Consider the following 20,875-nt stretch of genomic DNA (forward strand, 5'->3'; position numbering starts at 1 on the left):
CCAATCCTACTGGTGGTTCATGAAGACTTTCTCAAGTTTTGTGCTATACCACTTAATCCTTTTCAAGAAGAATAAGTAGTATGCAAAATCCATTGCTTGTCATCAATTTAATTTGATGAAGGATAAGCATACAATAAATCTTATTCTTATTTCCTCAAAGTGAGTAATCCCTTCCCTCAGAGTTTGTTCTTGGTGAATAAATTCTAGTTCCAAGTGTTTTCATCTTTTTCTTTTCCGGAGTTCAATTTCCTCGGCCATCTTGTCAGAACCTCCATCTAAATCATCGCAAGGTTCATCTTATTCTTTCTTCCTTCATTCTATCTCATCATCCTTTTGTTACCGGAGTTCTTCATGGTGGATCGTCATGATTTAATTCATTCTGCAAAGTGTTCATCAAGGTTCTTTTGGAGGAGCTCAAGAATCTTTCTTTCTTGCGTCTCAAAGTGCAATTAATTCTCCATATTCTTTTGAAGTGGAGTTTTGCATTTCTTCGTCCTTCTCAGTTATCCAATCATTTCCATTTTTGGCTGGTTATCACCTTATGATCTTGAGATGTTACCTATAAGTCCACAACAAGCTTATTCATTTCATTGTTGATTTTCTCAACAACTCCGTCTAATTCTTCCTTCAAAAGATGCTTTCAATTTCATTCATGGCACAAGTTGTCATTTTCTTCTCCGTTCTTTTCATTCAACTCTTTCAATTCTTTCCGGAGGTTTTGTGTCATGTCTTCATCAAGTGTCATTCCATCCTCCCAAGTTCATGTTCTAATCCTTCCTTTTTCAGCCGGAGTGCTGCCTAAATCCTTTTAGTCTTATTCATTTCTTATCTCGTTCTAACCGGAGTGGTTTCATAGTCTATCTGATTCCGTGAGTTTGCAATTCTTGTCATTCTCGTCGTTCCTCTCTTCTTCTCGAGTGCTCTCGATTCTTTGCTTCTTCTTTTGAGTTTTTGTTTCACCTCATCCCTTTTCCCTTCCGTCTCGGTCCTAAGATCTTGGGACGAGATCTCTTGTTAGTGGAGGAGTGTTGTAACGCCCTGGATTCGTTGCGCCAGGTGTCCGCCAGTTACTCGCCATTTTTGCCTTGTCATTTGCTTGCGTGTTGCATTTTGCCATGTCATCATATGCATTTCATCTGCATGCTTTTCAAAACTTGCATCCGTTCGGGTCCCCCCGGTTCTCTCCGTTGTCCGTTCCGGGCCCTTTCACACTCGCACGCGCCCGCGGCAGCTCTGAAATATTATTTTATAAGTGGCCGAAAAATGTTCTCGGAATGAGTTGAAACTTGGCCTGCGGTCTTATTATAATGTAGACAGAGCGCCTGTCAAGTTTCGTCGCATTCGGAGTCCGTTTGTTAGCCCAACCGTTAAATGTATAGCGGTACCGTTGTCGGTACCTTCATCGGATGTTTCGGTCTTCGAAACTGCCGTCGGGCCTCTCTTTCTCTTCTCTTCTCTCAGCCCAACCCCTCTTCTCAGCCCACCTGCAGCCCACCTAAACCCCCCCTCCATTCCGGTTCGTCAGATCGCGGTCGGAGGCTCCGAAACGTCCTCAAACCCCCCAACCCTAGCCCCTCCATGCTATATATGGACACCCCCTCTCCATTTTTGGCATCCCCTAGTCCTTCACCTACCCCTATCCCTCCTTCCAACTGCCGCCGCCGCCCCTGCCTCATCCCCGCTCAGGAGCGGGGAGGACGACGCCACCAACCCCGCTCGGCGCCTAGTGGGCCCTGGCCACCCCGCGGCCCAGCCCAGCGTCGGCCGCTGCCCCGGCCTGCCTCCTCAACCAACTGGGCCAGGCCCATGGTGAGCCAACCGCCTAAAACCCGCCCGGTCGCATTTTAGTTATCCTGCGCCCGTTCTGTTTTTTTTCATAAAAACTGCCAAGTCCCTTTAATTTCAAGATTTTGTGCGCCTGTTCATCACATCATAACTCCATGCATACTGCTCCGTTTCGTGCGTGTAATATTTAAAATTGTCCGTCTCGATGAGTACTTCATTTCATTCCATTGCATCATGTTCATTTGAGTCCATCTTGATGCCTGAATCATCGTTGCAAGAGTGCTAGTTGATGTTAATCTGCTGAAACTGTTATAACTTGATGATTTGTCATTTTTGTTGCATGTGATGTGCGTATCCTATGAGCATGAGCTCTACATGTGTTTTGAACTATGTCATGCCATATTCACAGTGGTGCCATCCATGTATTTTTGTGGGGCTTGTAGTGAGTGCATCGAGCTTGTTAAGTAGGGTACTTGCTGTTGCTGTTTTGCTAGGCTGATTCTGTTATATTTTGATGCTATGTAAACCTGCTGCTACAAGTCATTCTATGGATAATCTAGAGATGTTCACTAAGGATGTTTTGTTATACATGTCCTGATCTATCCATTCATGCCCCTGGTTGCATTTGTAGCCTACTGTAACTTGTTGTAATCTTGCTCTCAAGTTGCTAAATAATGTTGCTGTCAGCCTGTTAACTTTAAGTTCAATGTTGCCATGATTGTTGGTAGTGATCCATGCACCCTGTGAACTTGTTCTTGCCATGCTTAGCTTCTCAAACATGTATTCCTACTGTTGGTAACCTTTTCATGCCATGTATTGCTCTGTGGTGAGTGGTTCAAGCTCACCAACATGCTTACTTATTGTTGTTTCTGCCATGTATGAATCTGTCATATAACTTGCCATGTTTACATGGGTGCCATCATATCTTCTGTGCCTTTTTGGCTCATGGTCAGTAAGGGACTTTTGTTATATGGGATTAGTAGATTCATGCCATGCCTTTGTTTGCCATGCTAAGTTCTTGTAACATGTTTTTTGATAGATCTAAACATTGCAACCTGATGTTATTTCTGCCAAGTCTGTAAACTGTTATTATTTGCAATCTTGCCATGTCCTTTTGAGCATGTTCTAGTAGTTTCTGGAGATAGCTCAGTGTTCATGTTTTGTCATGCTTTACCTGTACTTCATGCCCATGCCTTTTTTTATTATGTTGGGGTGCTGTAGCTTATTGTTTTGATGCTTTCAAGATGCCTAGTTGCTGTTTTGGACAGCTTGTCCTTTGAATTTCTATAGAGTGTATGTGTTGAACCGTTGCTCCGTTTTGAGTGTGCTCTATATGAAACTTGCTTGATTTTGCATGTAGCTTCATATTATCATGTTGCATCCATGTTTGGGAGTGTTTGCTTGATGTTTGCATGCATTTTGCATCAATGCCATGTTTAACTTGTTTTGCTCATATCTTTTAGGCCGTAGCTCCAAATCTAATGAACTTTATATGTAACTTGACTAGAATCTCGTGTAGATCATCTTGGTGCATCTTAACTTGCTGTTTAACAACTTGAACATAAGGTTTATTCAGTTCTGGACCAATTTCTAAATTTACATATGAGGACTTACCGGAATTGTTATATGTTGTTTCCGACCTCATTTAAACTTGTTTTGATGTGTTGATCTTGTATGCATCATCTCTTGCCATGAGTAGCCTCATGTAGCTTTGTCATGCATCATGCTTGTTGTGCATCATGTCTTGTCTATGTGTGGTGTGTTTACTATGTTGTGTGCTTCTTCTCGATAGTTCCCGTTTCGTTGCGATCGTGAGGATTTGTTCGTCTACGCTTGGTTCGTCTTCGTGGCTTCATCTTCTTCATGGACTTGTTCTTCTTCCTTGTGGGATTTCAGGCAAGATGACCGCTACCCTGGATCTCACTACTATCATTGCTATCCTATTTGCTTCGTTCTATCGCTATGTTGCGCTTCCTATAACCTGTTCTTCAAGCCTCACCAAATTGCCATGAACCTCTAACCTTTGTCACCCTTCCTAGCAAACCGTTGTTTGGCTATGTTACCGCTTTGCTCAGCCCCTCTTATAGCATTGTTAGTTGCAGATGAAGTTGAAGATTGCTCCATGGTGGACAGGATTATGTTGGGTTATCACAATATCTCTTATTTAATTAATGCATCTATATACTTGGTAAAGGGTGGAAGGCTCGGCCTTATGCCTGGTGTTTTGTTCCACTCTTGCCGCCCTAGTTTCCGTCATACCGGTATTATGTTCCCGGATTTTGCGTTCCTTACGCGGTCGGGTGATTTATGGGACCCCCTTGACAGTTTGCTTTGAATAAAACTCCTCCAGCAAGGCCCAACCTTGGTTTTACCATTTGTCTCACCACCACCTACATTTCCCTTGGGAGTAATTAACCCGAGGGTCATCTTTATTTTAGCCCCCCCGGGCCAATGCTTGTCTAAGTGTTGGTCCGAACCGAGTAGACTGCGGGGCCCCCTCGGGGAAACTCGAGGTCTGGTTTTACTCGTAGGATGTCTCGTCCGGTGTTGCCCTGAGAACGAGATATGTGCAGCTCCTATCGGGATTGTCGGCGCATCGGGCGGCTTTGCTGGTCTTGTTTTACCATTGTCAAAATGTCTTGTAAACCGGGATTTCGAGACTGATCGGGTCTTCCTGGGAGAAGGAATATCCTTCGTTGATCACGAGAGCTTATCATGGGCTAAGTTGGGACACCCTTGCAGGGTTATGAACTTTCGAGAGCCGTGCCCGCGGTTATGTGGCAGATGGGAATTTGTTGATGTCCGATTGTAGATAACTTGACACCAGATCCGAATTAAAACGCATCAACCGCGTGTGTAGCCGTGATGGTCTCTTTTCGGCGGAGTCCGGGAAGTGAACACGATTTCTGTGTTATGTTTGACGTAAGTAGGTGTTCAGGATCACCTCTTGATCATTGCTAGCTTCACGACCGTTCCTTTGCTTCTCTTCTCGCTCCTATTTGCGTATGTTAGCCACCATATATGCTTAGTCGCTGCTGCAACCCCACCACTTTACCCCTTCCTCTCCCTTTTAGCTTTGCTAGTCTTGATACCCATGGTAATGGGATTGCTGAGTCCTCGTGGCTCACAGATTACTACAACAATAGTTGCAGGTACAGGTTATGCGATGATCATGACGCGAGAGCGATGTTTGCTTGCTTGAGTTCTTCTTCTGCTTCTTCTTCGATCAGGGGATAGGTTCCAGGTCGGCAGCCTGGGCTAGCAGGGTGGATGTCATTTGAGCTTCTATTTGTGTTTCATCCGTAGTCGGATGTTGATCTTATGTATGATGTGATGTTGTATTCGTGTGGCATTGTATGCCTCTTGTATGTATCCCCATCTATTATGTAATGTTGATGTAATGATATCCACCTTGCAAAAGCGTTTCAATATGCGGTTCTATCCTTGGTGGGACCTTCGAGTCTCTTTAGGATAGTATCGCATATTGGGCATGACAGAGGGCACGCCCCCTACCTCGTGGGCACCTCGTGTGCCCTCCGAACTCTGTTTTCTTGCACTATACTTCTTTTGGTTCAGTAAAAATTCATTATATGATCTCCCGAAGGTTTTGACCATCGTACCACGATGAAATCCGTTGTTTTTGTTTTGAGTTGTTTCTGCTGCAGATTAGAGCAATATGTCGTCCCAGGATTCGGATTGAGAAAGCTATGTGGCTGATTACCTTGCAAACCCCAAGGTCTACGGGGATTTAGAGCATTGTGGTTGGACCACGGAGGAAGAAGAAGACTATGATCCAAAGGGAAAGGAGGAGACGAGCTCAGATGAAGATGAAGTCCCATTACCTCAACCTGGGGACATGCACGTGAAGTTTAAAAACTCAAGCCTCCCTGATAGAGCAAAGAAACCTAACATCGAGTTTACCCCTTTTCGTCTCTTGCAGGAGAACAAACAGGAACAATACAAAAAGATATTAAGCCTTGAGCAGGAGATCGATGACCTAAGGGAGCAAAATTCTATCCTCAAGCGCAAATTAAGGAAGAAGCATACATCATCAACAACTCCATCATCACCACCCCCAAAGAAAGAGACATAAATACATGGGTATGGGCACTCCCCTTGGCAACTGCCAAGCTTGGGGGAGGTGCCCCGATATCGTATCACCCACCACACTTCTATCTTTACCGTTTTTCTTAGTTTGATCTTTTTGGTTATATCTTGATCTAGTAGAATAGAGTTTAGTATGATCTAGCGTTGAGTTTTGTGTTGATCCATATCTATGTAATCGAGTTTGTGAGCTATATATAATAAAGATTAGTTTTGAGTTGAGGGCTTTGCTATCTTGCTATGATCTTGAGGGAATAAAAGAAAAAGAAAGAATAAAAAGAAATAAAAAGATCATATTGATCTTATGGGGAGTAATGACTTCACATATATAGAGTATGATGAATAAAAGTTGTTGAGAGTTGACAAACATAGTTTTGTCACCGTTGCAATTAATAGAAAATAATAAAGAAAGAGAGGTTTTCACATATAAATATACTATCTTGGACATCTTTTATGATTGTGAGTACTCATTAAAATATGACATGCTAAAAATTTGATGTTGGACAAGGAAGACAACGTAATGGGTTATGTTTTCTTATATCCGAAATAAATTATATTGTCATTGATCATCGAACATGTTGAGCTTCATATCTCCCTCATGCTAGCCAAATTCTTTGCACCAAGTAGAGATACTACTTGTGCTTCCAAACATCCCTAAACCTAGTTTTTCCATGAGAGTCCACCATACCTACCTATGGATTGAGTAAGATCCTTCAAGTAAGTTGTCATCGGTGCAAGCAATAAAAATTGCTCTCTAAATATGTATGACTTATTAGTGTGAAGAAAATAAGCTTTATACGAGATTGTGGTATGGAAGAAATAAAAGCGACGGACTACATAATAAAGGTCCTTATCACAAGTGGCAATATAAAGTGATGTTCTTTTGCATTAAAATTTTGTGCATCCAACCATAAAAGTGCATGACAACCTCTGCTTCCCTCTGCGAAGGGCCTATCTTTTATTTTTGTCTTCTACCTTATACAAGAGTCATGGTGATCTTCACCTTTCTTTTTACACTTTATCCTTTGGCGAGCACTATGTGTTGGAAAGATCCTGATATATATATACCCAATTGGATGTATGTTTTCATAAAGTATCATTGTTGACATTACCCTTGAGGTAAAAGGTTGGAAGGCGAAACTATAAGCCCCTATCTTTCTCTGTGTCCGATTGAAATTTCATACCCATAAGTATCGCGTGAGTGTTAGCAATTGTGAAAGATTAAATGATAGTTGAGTATGTGGACTTGCTGAAAAGCTCTTATATTGACTCTTTCCGATGTTATGATAAATTGCAATTGCTTCAATGACCGAGATTATAGTTTGCTAGTTTTCAATGAAGTTTTTGATTCATACTTTACATCGTGAATAGATTGTTACTTAAGCATAAGAAATCATATGACAATATATATGTTGTTGTTCTAAGAATGATCATGATGCCCTGTAGCGACCTGACCTCAAACGGTCAAGTCTCTATGCTTAAGTGTCATCCCTGGATCGGTATGCTGACACACATAGTACTCGAGGATTTATAACAGAGGTAAATCACATGTATAAAGTAACACAAATACTATTACCTCAATCCATAAAGCAGAAGAAACAACAAGGTTGTGGATTCCCATCAACACCAACGGCAAAGTTGAGTGTAGGAATCGTAACCCTAACGTATCACTTACTCGTCGTAAGAATCCTACAACATAAGATGTTGTAGCCATATAGGTCAGTACATTGAATGTATTGGCAAATTCACACTATAGGATAATGATGAACAATAGTTATCACTACATGCATATTTGGCTGGTGGAAAAAGCTTTATAGTTATAATGTTTTTGCGAAAAGCCAATTTTTCCCTACCTCAATGGAATATATTTTATTTAACTCCAAAGTTTGTTGAAAACAATTGAGAAGGTTCCTGCAACTCAATCCAAAATTAATTATCATCAACCCAACAAATTATTTAAGTAACATGATAAGATCAACATGATAATCCAAGAACCATATACTCAAGATGTCCATAACCGGGGACACGGCTAACCATGATTAGTTTATACACTCTGCAGAGGTTTGCGCACTTTCCCCACAAGACTCGATCGGCTCCGTTGGATTTCTCGCGCTACAAGGTGTTTGAGAAACGGATGACCGAGACACAGTCTTTCAGAAGCATTAACTCTCTACTCTGGGTAGACAGTACCACCTACACTCCCTACATCTGCGAGTCTACCTCTTCAAGAGCTCACGCAACATACTCAACTATGCCAGAGCCCATAATGGCTTGTGGTTGCACACGGAAGTTTCTAGCATGAATAATCTTATGATCCCTTTGAGCCTGGGTGGCATTCCATAGGCACACGGGTCCTCCGGGATTCCCTTGGGCAAGCACTGGGTTCTCCAGGTGCCCGGGCAAACCACTGGGTACTCCAGGGTGCCCCTACCATTCCACCCAGATGTGTATTAAACTAGCCACCTTAATTTAACCATTAATAATAACTAGTAGAGTGCCCGTGCGTTGCCACGGACTTTTGAAATAGTTGCAACAGTTACATGTTAAATTTCACATGTACAAACAATATTGTGGCACTTGTGGAATCCACGCAGTAAGCATGTTAAATAATCTTACCCATTTGGCCATCTCGTAGATTATAGATGACTCACACATGTCGATTATGCCAATATTGTGACAAATATGGAATCCACGCAGTAAACATGTGATGGTGACTGGACTTGTTAGTGGTTGCAACATGCCTACGATAAAGAAATATTTACTCAAAATAAATATTTCCAGGGATAATTTATTTGAATGAAAACAAGATATTTGGGTTCATATCAAATTACCACATATATCTTAGGTAACAAATTTCATCAACTCGGCATCTAAAACAGGACTTCTTATTAGAGTTATTCCTTTTAAAGGTAAGTCACATAACACCTAGAAATATATATATTTTCCTTCCTCTTGGACACACAATAAGACGTGTCATTGTATATAGAGGAAATAAACTAATATAACTACAAACAATAGCGTTCTATTTTGCACAACAATCAGTATAAATATATTGTTATGAAATTGTGCTAACAGGGTCTTGGGGGTGGCTGCCGCACATGCGTCGCCCCAATGGAATCTTGCGGGAGGCACCGCTCGCGCCTCCCTAGTGCAGCCTTGGACATGCAGCACAACCGCCCCATTGCCGCCGCCACCTCGCGCCACAACATATCTTATTAGTTAGCAACGATCGCGTCAAACATGTACCATTAGGATCCTCACACACACCAGACGATATTGTTGATTTTATACCTTCTTCCTCCCCAACTATCTTCTCTTCGCCGTCCCAATCCAAACTCACCTCCTCGTCAATGACGCATTCGGCTCGCAACCTTCCACAAAGTTAAATTAAGAACAACACAAATAAACAAGCATCTAGTCGATCGATCTCATCTCACTATCCAAGTGGCCAAGCCCATGTACAATGCACATCAACAGCAATTCAAACGCTCGCTTACTGACGGATAGTATAGAACAATATAGAGATATTTATATACGAATAATCTCGAGTGGACATGCGGCTACGCTGCCGTTATCCAGTCCACACACTATCTCGTGATTCGTGCACTTTTAATACGAGCTCGTTGTATAATGAATGAGAACTCTAGTATAACAATCTGTATCCTGCGTATTCTCACGAAGCTGACACGCTCAGACGATGGGGCCGCAGCGCAGCAACGCGGTGTCCAATGGCTACTTGCAGCTGGCGCAACGGCTAGTTGCATTCATCTCCGTTTCCCAGTCTACATAAACACCTCGCGCAAATCATATTCGCACTCGTCCTCACTCAAATCCTCGTTCGCCCGCCCCGCTCAACACCATGTGTTCATCCAAGTCACAGCTTAGCTCCACCCCTCCTGCGTCGCACCACACCGCCAACCAGGTTCCCCCTCTACCTCTCATCCGTTGCCCAGAGTGCAACGCCGGATTCGTAGTGTGGTTTGTCTCTGGGACTGTAGAAAACCCAGGAAGGCACTTCTACAAGTGCGAAAGGCATGGAGTAAGTTGTCCAAGATCTATCTCCACCCGGTTCGCCCCCCACCCAACCCCCTTTGTGCTGATCATTTAGCTTGGCAGTTCGGCCGCTGCAGGTTTTGGAAGTGGGAGAACAAGTACATTCAGTACTTCAGCGCCCGTTGGGGACACCTCATTTCACATGCATCAGTCCATCGCCATGTATCTCTGCTTGAAGAAAACCAAGCATGGCTGAAGAACATCTTTGCGCTTGGCGTCGTCAACCTGGTGGTCATGGCAATGATTTGCACGCTGAAGTTCTAAGAGCGCCTGAGTCGATGTAGGTCACCGTATGGTTGTAGCTAGCTGTTTTTCAGAGTGCTACGTGGTTTTAGCTGCCTGGTCGATGTGTTTCGTGTCGTTGCATCTTGATGTAAGCACAGGGCCAATCAATAATACACGCGAGCGTTTTCTTTTCATGTAGTTGAGCACTGAGTTTCTTTTTCTAGGCATGCTGGACATTGCTTGCATGCCGCCCACGACGCGCGCCCAGATGCAATTATCAAACGAGTCATGGCGAAGTTAACTCACTGCCAATGAAATCAATTCCTCCATCTGCCCTGCAAATCATAAAGCCACCCGTCTATCATTTAATGCTCCATCAACGCAACGACTCTTCTAGAGGCCGGCTACGCAGTAGACGACCGCTTATAAATTGACCGGCCACACCACCTGTGGAAGCAACACCACAGTCAATCTCAAATCGCCAGCACCAAGTTGGAGAAATCTCTTTGCCCGTTGACTCCTTTGTTGTCCGTCGCCGGTGAGCATCAGCCCGCGTTCTCTATGATTTGCATGCATGGGAACGAGGCAAAATGCAGACAAATGCACACATGGTCACTCTTCCGGCGCTTGTTGTCCGCTCGTCAGGCATGCCATCTCTTCTGTTCCTGATAGACAAATGCACACATGGTTTTTTTAGGACCCAGCTTTGGTGTTCAGAGAACGAGGCAAAATTCCTATAACACGAAAACTTAACTTACCTCCTAACCCATCCCACCTTGTCATCAAGGGCAACATACTTGTTTTCATCCCTCTGAATCTGCTCCTCCGGTGGACGAACATCAACTAAATCTAACAAATCTGCAAACGCCCCGACTGGGTGGTCCTATGTCACCTCCCGTAGAGAATCAAGCATCCCCGTGTGTCTGCTAAGAAAATCTGGATCTGGCTGGAAATCCAAGCGCAGGGTATCGCTCAACGGCTCAGATCCACAACCAGCCCCCACGAGCGTCGTCGAGACCAAAGACATGCGTGCGCGCTAGTTTAACAGAGAACCAAGAACATGGATGAGGGGGAGGGCGCGGGGGTCCGGCATGCTAACCTTATCTCCGTCTGCGAGGAACCCATCGCCGCTCCTTCCTCTGTTCGTCGCGGGGAGCAAATTCAGGCACGCGCTGGGGGCAGCTGTTGCGGGGGCGATGATGATTCAACTATGCGCATCCACCGAAGGACGAGGGAGTTAATCCATCCCCCCGTGTGGGACCGGGCGTTTTTGTTTTTTCTCGTCAGATTCATTTAATGTGACTGTGCGGCCGGGGCGTATAACGCGCGTATTCGTGCCATGCGCGACTCCAGGCGCGCGCGTATTGCGAAAGTGCTATTAAGAGTAGTAATCACAACGCGTCGCCGGACGACCGTGATAACGGCAGCGCGTAGCCGCATGTCCCAAAAATCCACGTCCTATTTATATATAGTTAAAAGCAGGTGTGTTGCTATTACTCTTAAATCAATGTAAAGTTACTATGTATTTACTATCTTTTTCTCTCAAGCTTCTACAACAAAATTAATCAAGCAGTGAATTTTGGAAAAAAGAGAGCACAAATTACAACCTTAATCCTGTCATACGTTTTCTGTTCTTTGAAGATGATCAACACTAATAGTGAATTTGGAACATAAGAAAAGTTGAGGAACATTAGGCACTCTCCAGATTCTTTGCTCATGGCCAACAGACAAAATAATAACAACGATTCAAATAGAGAGATCAAAGTTCAGAACTTCAGAACCCCAATGGATGGCATTTCCTCCAATTCTGATTGAATGTTTCTTAAATGATGGTATAGTTTGGAACTATGGCCTCGATGAGAAAGCTTTCAAGGTAATCATTCATGGTCTACAGTACATGGCTTTTGTGAGTGCACTCTTTGCGGACCTTTCTTTCTGTTTGTCCGTCACAACAAGAATGATACTCCCTCCATTCCAGAAAATAAGGTGTATTGATATCCTCCAAGTCAACCATTTGAATGTTTGATCAAGATTATAGAATAAAATATCAACATCTGAAAAACCTAGTAGATAAAATATAAAACTACTTTTCATGACGGATCGAATGATATAAATTTGGTATAGTGGATATCGATATATTTTCTAAAAACTTGGTCAAACATGCACTCGTTTGACTTTTGAAAAAACAATTAGACTTATATTTAGGAAGGGGAGTATGATTTTTTCAGTTGTTCCAACTAACAAAAATGAGCTTCTTGAATAGATGAAGAATTTATGACAGAAAAGGAGATAAGGACAAGACAAACTGGACTAAGCCTTGATTAGGTAGAAGGAAACCCCAAACAGAGTTGGCACGATCTGAAAAGACTCTAGGTTGGCACAATCCTATTAACATACCGGGACCAACTTGTGATAATTCACCTATCTGAATATATACGACATAAAACAATAACTACATGGTTATCTTTCCAGGAAGTTATGTACACAGCTTATAATAAAATAGCTCGGTTCATCTACACTGATTTTTGCTCAGATCGATGGTGGCACATGACAGAAGGGTACACATAGCCTAAGCAAGAAGATTTAGAATAATCCAAAGTGGAAGGCAATACACCAACCATTAATCAACCAAGAATAGTCAAAAATTCAGAGCGTGTGTCATACTCATACCAAATGGAGAAAGATTGAAATGAGAAAATGCTTTTCTGTGAAGGAACAAAATTAAGAAATGGATAAAGTAAGAGGCTTGGTCCTTTGTGTAAAAGAACTGGGCAGGAAGTACAAATCTAACCTTGGAATGAGGATTGATTATTCATGTTTATCATCCAAACAAAGCATTCTCTCAACGCTTTCTCTCCAATGTAGCGTGTTAGCACTCTATAATGCAAAAAAAAAACATGAATATATTAGTATGTGAAAACACTAAACAATAAAACTCATGTATATGCATTAGATACTTGCCACATGAAGATACTGTTTTCTATGAGTATAATGACATGCATGGAAACATGAAACTGGTACGGATACAATCATTTAGACCCCTCTCCCTCTCCCTCTCCATCGCTCCCTCCCTCCCTCTCTCTCTCGCGCGCACCATTGGTGATACAACATAAAGAGAAAAGAGAGACTAAAACGCATGAGAGCTAGAGGATGTACATTTTATCTACATTTTTCATATACAAAGAAAAGTAACCATGGATGCCAATGTTAATGCAGTAAGGAATTTCTTAGTATCTTAGTATGATCTAGGATATATGAAAACAAAAAACAATATTCAAATGGAAATTACCAAAATCTGGTACATGTTGCTAACAACAAATTGCATGATTGATAAACTACATCAATTATGTCACAAGCTATCAGGCACTTCCAAATCATAATGAGTTTCACATTTAGTGTACATGAAGAGTCCAAGCAGTTAAGATACGATATAGAAAAATAAACATGTGCATTAACTTAAGTACTCTCAATCAAATTAAGCAATTGACTTCACAATTATGGGATTATAGAGAACCCTCCAATGATAAAGAACGTTTCGGGTTTAAAAATAAGCACGATCAGGACTAACCTGCCAAAACACATTTTAGAACCTTTCTTAGTATCTGAATATATTCATCATTCGACATATCCTTGACACTCATCTCTGAATCTGCATGTAAGGGTGCAAAGAATCGAGAATTACCACCGAAAGAAGCGACGACCAGTTGGCATTTCACAAGGCTGGCGACGTCGACAGAGCTCGGAACTCTGAACGCTCTATAAATGATGATGAAAGGGAACTTCTGGGTCACCTAAATCATGTTGCGAATGGCAATCTAGGTTAAAAAAACTGAACTTCAACAAACTGAAAAAATACATCACTAAAGTGGGAGCCAGCCACGGCCAACAAGAACTTAAACTCCTATCCGATTTCGACTTCGTGCTCTTGACTTTCCACATCGCAACCTCGAGAAACCATCAACATACATCCCCGCATCCACCCCTACCTCCTGCTGCCGCCTACATTGTTCTTGCTCATCAGGGAAGGGCCACAATCTCCTCTACGATGGCCACAAACAGGTCCACGGGGAGGACACAATCTTCGAGGGGCACTCAACCAAGCACGTCACCCTCCACATTCATCCTATCCCAACCCTAACAGCGTCAAGACCCTCCATTGGTCCATGAATCAGGCTCGTAGCGTCCAGGTTCGTTGCGACGAGTTCATAGTCGAAGTCTTGACTTTGGCTATCCCCACAGCAGCACCATCGGATCTTGCTTGCTTTTACCTTCACTTTGTCTCTCCCCAAGGCAACACCACCATGAATCAGGCTCGTAGCGTCCAGGTTCGTTGCGACGAGTTCGTAGTCGAAGTCTTGACTTTGGCTATCCCCACAGCAGCACCATCGGATCTTGCTTGCTTTTACCAATCACCACCACCGCTTGTCCAGATAGAATCATGAACAATCCCCATGGCAGTGCTGTAGGATCACCTTGGCGACCTCAACAGCAACCGCCTAGTCTAAAATCTAAGCGAGCCAATCTCTATAGAAATCAGTAGAAGCAAGGCACATGGCTCAGATATGTTCATTTTTCGATGCACGCGCCTCTCTGGAGACAGAGAGGAGAAGCGGCGTGCTTGCCCTACCACCCACCAGCTCCTGGTCTATAGCTCACCTAGCTAAATACTCTGCTTTGCCACCGGGCCAGATTTTTTTTTTGCACATTTATAATACAGTTGAGTGGGTTAAAACTATTGCAAAACAACACACACTTTTATAATCTCTAAATACATATTTAGTTCGGTCTATATGTATATCCGAAGTAACTTATCAACGTCTCCTTGTGCATGGGACCCAAATACTGTACGTCCGAAATCACGAACAAATTGACATGTTCGCTAGAATTCCACGACGGCATGCAAAATCACAAATAAGTATTGTCTTGTTGTATAAAGAGAAATTTCTTTGCGAAAAAACTAATATAGCTTGACATGTGGAACCTGGACTTACCCTCGTTGACACCACTAATATGTTAAATAGCTTCAAAATAATCAAACACATACTTGTCTTCGTATTTCCAGCCTCTCCACACAAGCGACATTTCCCAACAAGTTCCTAAAGGAGCTCATGGTCTGTCCATTTTAGTCAAACTGAACCTCAACAAATGGGGCAAATATAAGGACACCAAGTTTCAAGTAATTCATTGCAGTTTCAGTTCTCAATTTAGGTGCAGCTCACACAACAACCTGTAATTATATACCTATTACAGAATTATTTTGAAGGCATGTTAATACTTAGAATAAAAAATAACCCCACAGGAGGGTAACTAATTTATACCAAAGAGCATGCTAGCTCTCTCATGACCATAATGCTGCCATAACCCCACTGCAGCACGCCTTGCCCGCCATGGGCTGCCGCACACCCCTGAGCGCGTCCTATACTTCAGTCTTCTTATTCGTAGTGTAGATTTCATTACATGTTTGTAAACAAAATAAAGATTATTTGTATCAGCAATGTACATTTTCTTTAGGGCGATAGATATAAATTGATGTATTATCTAATACCTCCAACTATGAAACTGGAATAAGTAGAGTTGACATAAAATTGGAGATGGTTAACAATTAAGGAAAAAACCTAAAGAGGACCCCATGTGCACCTCTGATATCTATACTGACTCCACTCTGGTACATCATGAGTCGAAGCACATCGAATGAAGGGGTGTGGAGAAGAGGCGTCGAACGGGAGGCGAGAAGGGTGGTGGACCACCGAGCAAGGGTGCTCAATGGCTCTGTCCCTGCCCAATGGTGGCCGCTGCTCGCAAGGGCATAAGGGAGTCATGAAACAACAGATGGTACAGCTCCTTTGCAGTTCGATTCTTACTGTACAGGTACTGTAGCTGTTCAAAAAATTGAGACATGGTTATCTCAAGAAACTGGAAGGACTAAGTGTAACAAGAATGTTCATATATTGAACTTGTATGAGCAATGAGAAAGGAAGGCTGAATATAGAGCTTGGAAGGTTGGTAATCTGCTTCCTACATAATAACAGGAAGGATAATCAGAAGAGGCTAAGGCAAGAGAGATGTACCTGGTTCTTGGAGACTCGGAACAGTAATGTGCCATTCAAATAGACCAGATGTTTTTGAAAGAGCAACACTCCACTATATATGGAGATGGACAACCCGCCGTGGAGGAGAAATACTCTAGATGCACCTGGTTTTGAGACTTGGACTCATTTGCTAGATCTCTTAATCTTAGCCAAATTTAAAAGTATTTCAGAATGCAGTTAATTGTTTAAAGCAAAAGGCAACCTCATTCAAAGCAAATAGAGTATTTTAAAAAATATGCTATGTTTCAGAGAGCATTCAGCAGCTACGTCATGTTTTCTTTCAGAATACACGTACTGCGAACAGCTTGCATCTGAGTCAAGTACGCACATAAAAATATGCACAATACATGGAATTTTCAAACCCATAAACTACTTCATTTTAGTAGTTGTCTCACAAAGAATTAAATATTAAATTCATTTGTGGGGAAAAAATAACATCATATCATGAAGAACAGTACTGTATGCGTCTTCATTGGTCCTGTTTGGCCCTGCTTCTTGAATCATTGTGTGGGTTACAAAAAATTGTAGTATACTTTGTACTCTCTTCATTGCATGAAAGAAAAGAAAAGACTAATCTCTCACATATTTTTTCCAAATTAAAATTGCTATGACAATATCATCAATTGCTAGTACTGTTAACTGTATCCATGCCACTGTTATTGCCTGGATGCTGCAAATAATTCATCTCCAGCTATATTCAGAACCATTACATTTTTCACTTAGGAAACATGCATGCAACAATGTATTTCACGCACAAATCCAAAGCCCATTAACAGTAGGACTACATTTTGCTCATTACCAACAAACTGAAGAGAGTATATTTTGGCCACAATACCACGATTCCGTTAATCATCCTTTGATAAGAAAATTAACACATCAATCTTGATCCTAAAAAAAGCTAGTGAACATTACCCTACCAACTTATCTATCTCTAGATGTCAATTTGGATATTCCATGCTCATCAAAGAAGGAAAAAATGGAGATGTTTTATACTGCATATCACTATGCTCATGTAGAGTTGAAGATACAGCTTCAACAAGTATAGAGATGTTAAACTAAGAATTCGAAAACAGAAGGCTAAAACTACTTGTTCCTCCGATCCTGGAAGTATATATATATATCTGATGAATTTGACTACAGTTTGTTACAATAAAAAATAAAATATTCCACCATGTTACCACGATATTATCGAGTCAAGCCAGAATGACATTTAGCACAGCAAGCTGAATCTTCTCAGCATTCTTCTCATGAACCGGTGTACTATAAAGCAAAATATACAATCATCTTATTTTACGATTTAGTACATATACACTGAAGAAGCACCAAAGTGGGTAAAAGCAACAAAGTTTAATCACAATCCATTAGGAAAATATACTGTTTATAAATAGGATTTCATCGCAACAAAGTGTACATTTAGCAAGTATTGTAATTTGGGGAGCCATTATCATAGCTCATCAACACAAAGAATGATTATTTGCACAACAGAACTAACAAAGCATCCCATATGTATACATACATAAGTAGAAAGACGAACAAGATAGCCCCATTGGTTTATTTTCTGAAGGTATGTGCACTGATAAAAATAATCAAACCCTGATCATGCTACAAATGTTTACCATTCCACGTAGAGTGATCAAATAGATAATTTATGAAAACATGACAAGATTTGTTAAATTTAGCATGAACAGATCCTTCAACACAGAGTTGCATATAATCCAATCACCAAAGAGAGAGAAAAAGACAGAGCTGAGTAGCCCTTAATGAATGAGCTATACCTGCATCACCAGAAAAGGGGAAACCGTTAAATGAGTTCACTTGTTTACCTAGGTTGGAATTCCAAGACCTCGGCTAGCTTGTTCATGAAGGTGCACTTCCATTATCATTTGCCTTAAATATAGGGAGGCATGCTGCAGGCCATCATAATTTAAATCACAACAATTGCAATAGATCCAGCCAACAGCTTGAGGATGCCAAAGAATATGAATGTACTAACTACCAGAACCATTATCCGAATCCCTCTAAAACAATGGTCAAAATCCATGAGAAGAGGAAAACGTAACCCTTCGACAAGATCAGCCACTCTAGCACCGAACATGTGGAAGATGTGATCATGCAGAAGCCCAGCATAGACGACCATGGCACCCACCCTCATCTAATCACAGAACCAAAGACCAAACCAAACAAGATTCAGTGACTAATCCAGAAATTATTGAACAAGGGAAAGTGATAATCTTGCATGGGGTTTCACCCGGCCAAGTGAATTGATAACAAGTAGTAAGAGTATAAACCACGGCATGGTATATCTCACCAATTATCAAACCTGAATTGCGTTGGTGTAGGAGTGCCACATGAAGCCGATGATTGTGATGTACTTGATCGTTCCCATCATCCTCTCCCGTTTTCACTTCCACTATTTCCAACGTGCTCTCCTTGTCATCAATTCATCCCAAAAACTGAACCAAATATCCATGAGTTAGGTTCTCCACAATGTTCTCTCGAGAAATTGCAGAGCAGAGCCAGATGGCTTAATGCACGAGACTACCCTGACTTGGATTAAATTAGGGTGATCAAGGACATGGCAAACAACCAGCAGTCTGCCACAAGAGGAGCCATGTGGAGGCCTTGACGACATAGTCAGCAGGGCGTCTACCTCGTAGGCTCCTAACTCGCTGTCGTCAATGCCACAGTAGTTGACGGAGACGCACGGCAGGGAATGAGGTGGTCGTGGCCGCCGACGGCGAGTTGCTTGACGATCTCCGGCACCCACCGTCGCAAGGACTGCTGCTGCTGCGCCGACGTTGAGGCTCTACGGTGGCTCCCCCAACCGGATTTGGCCAAAGTGACCATCGGAGTGGCAAGGCTTGGCCCTCTCTCCGTCAGATCGGGTCAGGGAGGGGAAGTCCTGGGCTTGGACGAAGGAAGGAGGGAGAGGAGGGCGGCGTGAGGCCACGAAGGAGTGGTCGGCGTCACAAGGCCGCGGAGGAAGGGTCGGGTGTTCCTTGCGAAGGAGAGGACGACAGCGTGAGGCCGCAGAGGAGTGGCCGGCGTCTGATGTGACGGCGACTGCGAGGAGCCGAGGAGTCGCCGGCGACGGCGGGGCGCCAAGGAGATCATATCGAAGGAGAGGGGCGGCGGGGGGACGATGAGGAGGGGCAGTCGTCGGCGGGATCTGATCTAGGGCGTGCGTCAATAGGCGCTCGAGGGCAGGAGGCCTCGCTCGTAGGGCGCGCACGATCTTGTCATGGTTTTTTTTCGCTGGTTAATTTTTGTAGGGTTTTTTTCGCTGGTTAATATTTGTAGATTTTTTTTCTTCGCTTGTCTTGGGTGCGATTGGAGGTTAGGCCGCGGGGGCGGGTGGGGACTCGGTATGAGTTTTTTTTGGTTCATGGCGGCTCAGCGTGAGGTGGGAGGAGGTACCAAAATAGGTACCAAAAAAACCGGATGAGGTGGGATGAAAATAAAACCCAGAATGCGACCTACCAACTGAGACATTAGGAGTAGAGACTCTCACATCTGTCATGAATCACTCAAACCAAACCACGTCTACGAGCATCAGTATAAGCATAACGTAGTAACTCCCGGGGTTTTGATATAAAGGATAATAGGTTCTACCTCTTCAACTACTTCCCAATACCCACATATAATCAATCCTACTCATGCAATGTTTGAGTGTTGAAACTAATGCATAAAAACTGGGTAATGAAGGGATATGATCAAAGTGTGAACTTGCGTGTACGGTTGATGAAGATGATTCGCACTCATAACTTCTGATAGTTCTACTCATCACACTCCGGTCAATCTATCGCAAGCAAGCAATTGCATACATAAGCACTTGTGCAAAAGAATCAAAGAGAAGATCTTGGAAAACTTCGAAAACAAACAATTTACTCTTGCAACATAAAACAATTTCTAACAGTACCAAAATTAAGTGAATTTGGCCTTATCAGAAAGTTTAGGTCAAGAGCTTCGATTTGCAAAAAGAATCAACTCAAACGGAGTTACGAAACTCGAGAAACAGACGAAACAAGAGTAAATTGTCAAAAACATGTTCAAGTTGCTTTACTGGACAGAGAGGATCATTACGAAGATTTAGGCGTTGGTTTCATCGAAAACGGAGGTACGGATAAAAAGATATGATCAAAAGAATTTTGGGTATGAATCTGAATAAATTTCGAAATTTGAAAATTTCAAAAAGTTATTGGGATAGGTTCGCTGGATAGGTGAAATCAAGACGAAAATGTAGGCGCTGGTTTCATCTAATTTGGATGAACGAGTAAAAAGTTATGGCTATTTGAAAAATCAGGGCCAAACTGTTTTACGAAATAAGAAAGGCTATGACTAGTCCTAAAATGTAAATACAGGGACTAATTTATAAATCTAATTCTACCGTACTAGTCTAAAATTAATAAGCTACGGAGTATCTATATAAAAAAATACGAAGAAAGATACCTTTATAAGGTAGGAAAAGACGACTTCCAGAATTTCCGCCGGAGAGGAGAATTTTTTTTTAGTGAATCTAGTCAAACCAAAATATATTGATTTAACCCGAATTGGATGATTTTTGAAGGCTCTATGGATCTATATTTATAGATGGAAAAGAGGCTAAAAGGTCAAAGGCT

At 42.3% G+C, this 20,875-nt stretch overlaps 2 long non-coding RNA genes across 33 annotated transcripts; one reads left to right on the forward strand and one right to left on the reverse strand.

The window, feature by feature from the left end:
- The first annotated feature begins 9,269 nt into the window (after positions 1 to 9,269).
- Positions 9,270 to 10,361, forward strand: LOC123070444 (uncharacterized). Its single transcript, XR_006433720.1, has 2 exons — positions 9,270 to 9,928; positions 10,006 to 10,361. It is a non-coding gene; the product is annotated as an uncharacterized lncRNA (long non-coding RNA).
- A 97-nt stretch (positions 10,362 to 10,458) lies between these two features.
- LOC123070443 (uncharacterized) lies at positions 10,459 to 19,473 on the reverse strand. Of its 32 annotated transcripts, none has more exons than XR_006433717.1 (5): positions 18,565 to 19,473; positions 18,080 to 18,408; positions 16,236 to 16,360; positions 10,926 to 16,044; positions 10,459 to 10,832 (listed from the first exon to the last, which is right to left on the reverse strand). It is a non-coding gene; the product is annotated as an uncharacterized lncRNA (long non-coding RNA). The 32 variants fall into 32 exon arrangements; XR_006433716.1 differs by having other exon boundaries at positions 10,926 to 13,044; positions 13,850 to 13,958; positions 15,805 to 18,408; XR_006433707.1 differs by having other exon boundaries at positions 10,926 to 15,394; positions 15,486 to 15,595; positions 15,805 to 18,408.
- Between the last annotated feature and the right edge of the window lie 1,402 nt (positions 19,474 to 20,875).

This window comes from Triticum aestivum, chromosome 3B (assembly GCF_018294505.1).
Source record: "Triticum aestivum cultivar Chinese Spring chromosome 3B, IWGSC CS RefSeq v2.1, whole genome shotgun sequence".
Taxonomy (NCBI): domain Eukaryota; kingdom Viridiplantae; phylum Streptophyta; class Magnoliopsida; order Poales; family Poaceae; genus Triticum; species Triticum aestivum.